Here is a 7,537-nt window from a genome sequence, read left to right as displayed (position 1 = left end):
AATTTTGGTGCAGGTCTGCATACAATGGACTGCACTATAGCCTTTTTCTATATATATATGTGTGTGTGTGTGTGTATTTGTTATTTACTATTTGGACATAATAAGTATCTAGCTTCCACACTCCGCACTGATGAGAACAACAGAACATCTCATCATCAAATTAAAGTTTAGTAGGAAGTAAGTAACGTGAATTAAATAATATTATGAAATCATTATTTATTTATCTATTTCTGTTTATGGGACACTTTGAACCTGCCCTAGGCTTACATAATTCTCACCTAATTAAAGAAGATATTAATATATATTTTTTGATCATAGATATCAAGAATATATTTAAAAAAATCAAACTATACTATATAAAAAATAAATTTTAATTTAGCAATACATGTCCCTGCAGGAACAGCCTGCTAATGAAATTGTCACACTTCTCCATTTCATGTCATTTTAAATTAAAATAATCCTAATGATTTAAAAAAAAAAAAAAGCAACATATAAACCAATATATATATATATATATATATGAAACTCCATCCTAATGTTTCAACCAAAAAGCAACATATAAAACAATATATATATATATATATATATATATATATATATGAAACTCCATCCTAATGTTTCAACCTAAATTAATTAAAAAAAAGTTAAAAATCTAAATAAAATTTTACGTTTCTTCAAATCTTTAAAAAAAAAATTGAAAAAGAAAAAAAAAGAAGCCTTCGTTTTTTTTCTTTTTTTTTTAACTTTTTCTTTTCATTTTTTCTATACATGAATGCCTAACTGCATACGCAAGAGAAAAGATCAAAAAGTGTTGAATTTTTGTTTTTAATGCACCTCACTTGCTTTTTTTTTTTTTTTCTTTTTGGTCCTTTTTGTCTGATTAGCTAGGCAAATCTATCGAGAAACCTAATCGAACACATGATAAGACAATTCTAAGTCAAAATATAGGATAAGGTGTAATACCCCAATCCAAGAAAATGCCTTAAGTTTAAAGTTTTGACTGAGTTTGATCAAGATTAACCGAGGTTGATCAAGTAGGTTTCACAGTTGATTTTTCACTGTGAGAGGAATTTTATGTTAACCGAGATACCATGGTAATGTACTCATCGACACGAGTTAGTAGACTAGTAATATATCAAACTCAGAACTAAGAATAGAAAGTTATGATTAAAACAAGATGCGACCATAGCTGATTGATGAGCCCCATGTTGACTTTTTTTCTCTATTGATTTTAATGTTGACTTATATACTATGTGATAGTGCTCGTTGATATGAATCTGTAAACTGATGGCATGCTTAATTTGGACTTATAGTTCAAAAGATATGGGCCTTTAAAGTTGGAATCAACATTTTCGGACAATTATTATAAGCATGTGGAGGAATGTTGAAAAATGCTAAGAGGTGCCACATATCACCAATCCATGGTTGCCACGTGCACTCTTCGCTCTGCTTGTCCTTCCTTTTCCCTTTCTTTCTCCTCCTCCCTCTCTCTCTCTCCTTGGGTTGGTCGAACTTGACGAACCTCCAGCCACACATAAGGAACACGCATCGGTCTCTGTCCTATCCCATTTGCCGGCAAGCTTAGTAGCCAAATTTCGCTACCGATTGGCCAGCAACGCGCCTAGATCTAGTAATGGAAGTCGGAGGCAGCCATTTCTCTTTTTCCAGCGAATCCGCATTGCTCCAGCTTGGCCAGGCCGCATCCCCCCCCCCCCCCCCCCCCCCCAAAATCTAATAGCCCATCACATCAGCTTTGCTGAGGTGTGCTCGATCACTAGGGAAGCTGTCAACATGTCGGAAAACAACCATGGAAGCTGATGATGGACATATCGTCCGACCACTAGATTTCGGCCATCTCAGGCCACATTCTCAGTCCCAGCCCCCTAATTCAAGCCTTTTAAAGCTAATGGTAGCATTCGTTTGCTCCAATTCGAGCTCGTTTATGCCGTACAAAGGAGGAAAATTGGCACTTGTTTCTGATAAGAATTCTGGCCACCGCCAATGATATCGAGCTCAATGGAGGTCAATATCGTGTTTCTCATATCTCTAGTTTTCCATTAGTGCCTTATTTGTGAATTATGATGGTGTATTTGAAAAGTTGTCATTTTTGAGTAAATTCTATATTAGTGTGATAATTGTGTTAAATTGTGCATATATGTATATGTTAATGTATATACATGTGTGTTTGCAAATGTGTATTTTGTATATACATGTCTGTACTTCTTTGACATGTATGTAAATGTACATATATATTTATATATATTGAGTACATGAATAAATATATATATACATATGTATGTACTTGTAAAAAGAATGGTATGTATATGAATATGCCTATGTGTGTCAACATATGTAATTATATATATGAGTGTATATAAATATATATATATATATATTTGTATAAAAATGTATATGAGCCTATATATAGTTGTTGAAAGGATTTTGTTATGTGTATAGACGAATATATATACTTTTGTATTTATATATATATATATATATATATATATATATATATATATATATATTTTATGTTATTTAAAATTTCAAAAAATATTATGTATGTTTTAAATTTTGAGAAATTTCTTATTTGATTTTATTGTGCTATTTTTATGTGATTTAAATATATTTGTTATATAAAATTTATTATATGGTTTTGGAGAAATTATTTATGTGATTATTTATTGTTGGAACTATTGTTAAATTTTACTGTTATAATTATTTTGCATAATAAAATATATTGTGTGAAATTATGTTGTATGTAATTATATGATTTAATATAATTTTTGCATAAATAAATTTTAAGGATTTAAAAAGAATAATAATTTTTAAGGATTTAAAAAGAATAATAATTTTTAGTGTATAAAATAATTTGTATATTTGAATATTTGCAAAACTGAAAATTATTACAATAATAATTAATTTTATTAAATCGTTGAATTTATGCGATAGTTTAAAAAGAAATATGAAAGTTCATGGATTTAGTAAAAGTATACAAACTTGATTATATTTTATCAAATTTCGCTATTTATAATATTATAAAATTTTATAGTTTTTAAATGCATAATACAGTATTGGTGTTCTGTACTGTATTGTTGATTAGTGCCCCCTCCTTGGCCACAAGTTGGTTGTTTATTATATTGTGACTATCCTATGAAAGCCATGGATCTGAGGGTTGATAAGTATAGTTGCACAGTGAGCATCAACTATCGACCTCCTTGGCTGCAGAATGATTGTTTATTATGTTATGAATCAGCGTGCAAGTTATATACATGCTCATCCTTCTTGGGTTTAGAGAGAGTAAGCAAGTATATTTGCATAGTGAACATCTGCCGTTCCCCTCCTTTAGCCACAGGATGACTATCATTACGGATTAGTGTGCATATATGTATAGCCATTTTGTAAGAGCTATGAGCTTGAGGATTGATAAGTATATTTATTCAGTGAGAATCATCCACTCTCCCCTTGGTTGAAGGACGATTGTTTTAGCCATGACAAGCTATTAGCAATCGATGCTATGGGATACCAAGGTGACCGATTACAAGTTTCTCTCTTTAACCTCCCCATCAAATAGTGCTCAGGACGTCGGATACTGTCTGGCACTATTAGTATATCGTATGGTGTATCAAATATATTTTTCACATATACATACATATATATATATATATATATATATATATATATTCTGTTATGTTTATATGTAAAACACCGTACAGGGGCAACAATCGGATTCAGCCCACAAATAGTTTAGTCTCGTAACTCTACTACCTACAAGTTCAGAGGGTCGAACGCCCATTATAGGCAACCATTCCAGACCATATTGATAGCAGTATACCTGCGACAGCTAATATTATGGTATCGCGTATTAACATTTTATATGGTATCATACGTTCCTTTGCTATGAGTGTGCATATTTATAATTTTAAAATTTTATTTTATTTTATCTATTCATGATTATGATTTTTTATTATTATCCTTATTTGTTGTTATTCTTATTCTTATTATTAAAATTATTAATTGTTATGGGATTACTATTATTTGTCATTAATGACTTATTATTATTTTTATTATTATTACTATTTATCATTATTGTTGGTGTTGTTATTATTATTATTATTATTATTATTGTTATTATTTATATTATTATTATTATTATTATTTATCATTGATATTTTTGTTTATTATTATCGTAGTTGTTATTATTAATTATTGTGATTATTATTATTGTTATTAATATTGTTATTGTTATAATTATTTATTATTATTATTATCATTATTGTAAATTATTATTGTATTTATTATTATTATTATTTACCATGATTATTTTTATTGTTATATGATGTATTATTATTATTATTATCATACGGTAGCCTTCAGATAAGTATTATAGTCTTTAGACAAGTATCGCAGCCTTCGGATAAGTATGATGGTCTGCAAGCAAGTGTGGTAGCTCTCGGACAAGTTGTACCACTATTATTATTGTTGTTTTATCATCCTTTTATCTACATTCATGCATTTGATATATTTGTATAGTGATATAGAAATGTAGTACTATACTAAGTGGGTGGACATGAATATTTAAAGGTATTATTTGTTTATTAAATTATTTTTAATATATATTCTTATACCTTATTGTTGAAGTGCTATCTTTTGTTGAAAATTTTGTAGTACGGTGGAAAGAGTAAGGTGGTATGATATTAGAGTGTGTTCTTGTGCAGAGAATTCTTTTGGCATGCTCAACTCTTAAAAGAGATGTTGTCGGATTTTCCGTAGCATGGTTCGATAGGATTTTCTCTAAGATCAAGATTTATCTACGATTCTGATAAGTGATCCTGAATGGGTCATGACATAAGAAGTTCGTATAGATCAATGTTTACTTGGGCCCAACAATTGAATAATTTCCATATAAGTAAGAGATCCATTAATGTCCCAAAACAAAGTTTTAATTGCTTGGCATAAAATATGAGCTATTTTATCTTTGAGCTATATATTTAATTTGTAACGTTGATTTAATATCTCTTATGAACGTAAAACAACAGGAAAAAAAGGACTACATGTTTCAATGTTCATTGAGCTTTTACTAATTAAGGAGCGATTATATGAGCATTTGACTTGCGGATCTAGGTTGCCCCCCTCAATTTTGTATTTACTAATTTTTTTTTTTGTTTCCACTGTTATAATATATATATAAAAAAAAAGGCAAAAATAAAAAATAACCAAAAAAAAATCAATTTGATGAGATGCGGTATTAACAAAATACAAAACAAAAATTGAAATTAAATAATTATATATATATATATATATATTATGTGGAATATTCTCAAAATAATGCAAAAACAAAACTTGAAAGCAAAATTTTGCCTAAGAACTAACCTAGGTGCAGGTTTGATGGCTTTAATGCAAATTAAACACCTAAATCACAAAACAAGCTAATTCCTAAGCAAATACGCAGCAAAAAATAATAATAGTAATAATAAACAGTGAACCTTTCGGAAGTTGAGAAAGTGTCTCTCAACTTCTTTTTTCATTTGAAAACTATATTCAAAAAAATAAAAATAAGAAGCTGTTAGTATTTTCTTCCTGACATGGATTTTTGCTCCTAACCCTTTTTTACTAATAAGAAATGGATACCTCATTAAACACCTAAATCACAAATTACCTAATTCCGAAGCAAATATGCAACAAATAATAATAATAATAAACAGTGACCCTTTCAAAAGTTTGAGAAAGTGTCTTTCTCTTTTTTTTTTTCTTTTTTTTAATATTTGAAAACTATGTATTATATTCTACATATATATCTATATATATATATATAAATATAATTCATGAAATACTATTTTTACAATTAATACTAAATATTATATGTGTATATGGACATAAAAACCGTATAATTTACATATGTATATGTGGGGTTTTGAGAGAGGTAAACTCAAGAGTTATCTCAATATAATTCATCCAAAAAAATGGAGATCTTAGAAAAGTCAAGATTAAATTTCAGATGGGAACAAGTGAAAGATTAATAAAAAGATTTAGAATATAAGAAATTAAAAAGGTAGTAGTCTGAAAAAAAATAATTTATTTGTTGTATATATCTAAAAATAAATGTTAATCACACCTAAATTATAGCTTTATTAGAAGGAAAAAATATTATGATTGTAATTTTTTTTGGAAATATTATAATATCATTTAAGGATATCATTGCTAGCTAATGAAAAAACCTAAAACAATAAAAAGGGCCCATTTCTTATTGTTATTTTTACTAAGATATATAATATTTCAATTTTTAAACTATTTTAAATATTAAAAAAATAAAAAAAATATTTTTTAACTAATTTTTTTAACATTACAAATTATCCTAAATTCCTGTTATTTTCATAACTCGAACCCATGCTCTCATGGTATAGATAGAGGTGCTTAACCACTGAAACTATCATTTTCATCATTGTTTAATCATTGAAAATAATTTTTCTCCAATGAAAAAACAAAAATAAATAAATAAATAAATACTTAAACTACACATTTTGAAGTAGGCCTGGCAACGTGTCGTGTTAAATCGTGTTCATGTGAAATTAAGTTAATCCAAACACGATCCGTTAAGCTTTTGTGTGAAAATAGTTAAACCTGAATCCATTCGATAAATTTTCATGTAACCCATCATCCAACCCACTAATTCGTTAACGACAAATACAAATTTTAAATTTTAAATTTCACTTAGTTTTGAAATAATAAACTAATATTTTTTAAAAAAAATTACAAAAATTTTTGTTTGTTTTTAGATTTTTTAAAAATTAAACTAAAAAAGAACAATTTAATACATGTTTAATAATAAATTAAGTAATTTTAATATTATAAAACTTATATAATTTATTTTGGCTTTTTAACCCCATATTGTTGGGTGGATTTCCAAATATATGAAGATCTTCCCCCAAATGAAAAAACTTCAGTCATTTCAATTTTTTTGAATGGAGAAAAGGAGAGGTAATATCTACTCTTATTAATAAAACTATCATCCATCCATACGTCTCAATGACCAAAGAATTGGAAGCTGATCATCATATCGTATCAAAAAGAAATAAAAAAGATAATAATTCAACAAAAAAAGAATCAACAAAGGTTTGTGATTCGAACGTGAAAAAGATCGGTATGGAATAACGTCAACACAGTTTCCACAGAGAAATATCGAGTTGCAGAGTATTTGAGATGGAAAATGTAATGGAAAATTAGTGGGTGGTTGAACCAATTGGTCTTACCATTTTCACACCCTGATCTCGTCCCCACGGTTTTAGTCATCCGTGTTTATTATGGATCTCAAACATATTAATAAAATAAGAAGCATTTCTTAAAACCCAAACAACCTAATCATAGTTTAATTAACCTCTCAATTAGTTTACCCATTGCGTTTTTAGAAGTCCAGCTTGCTAGATTTGAGAGTGAAGCTTTTATAAATTACGTTTGTTTAAGTTTTATTTTATTTTTTATTTGTTTAAGTTCTAATTATATATTTTCGGTTAATTTTTTATAATAATATATATTTTTTGTT

This window comes from Ziziphus jujuba, chromosome 3 (genome assembly GCF_031755915.1).
Source record: "Ziziphus jujuba cultivar Dongzao chromosome 3, ASM3175591v1".
Lineage (NCBI taxonomy): Eukaryota > Viridiplantae > Streptophyta > Magnoliopsida > Rosales > Rhamnaceae > Ziziphus > Ziziphus jujuba.
Note: the sequence above shows the minus strand (reverse complement) of the source record.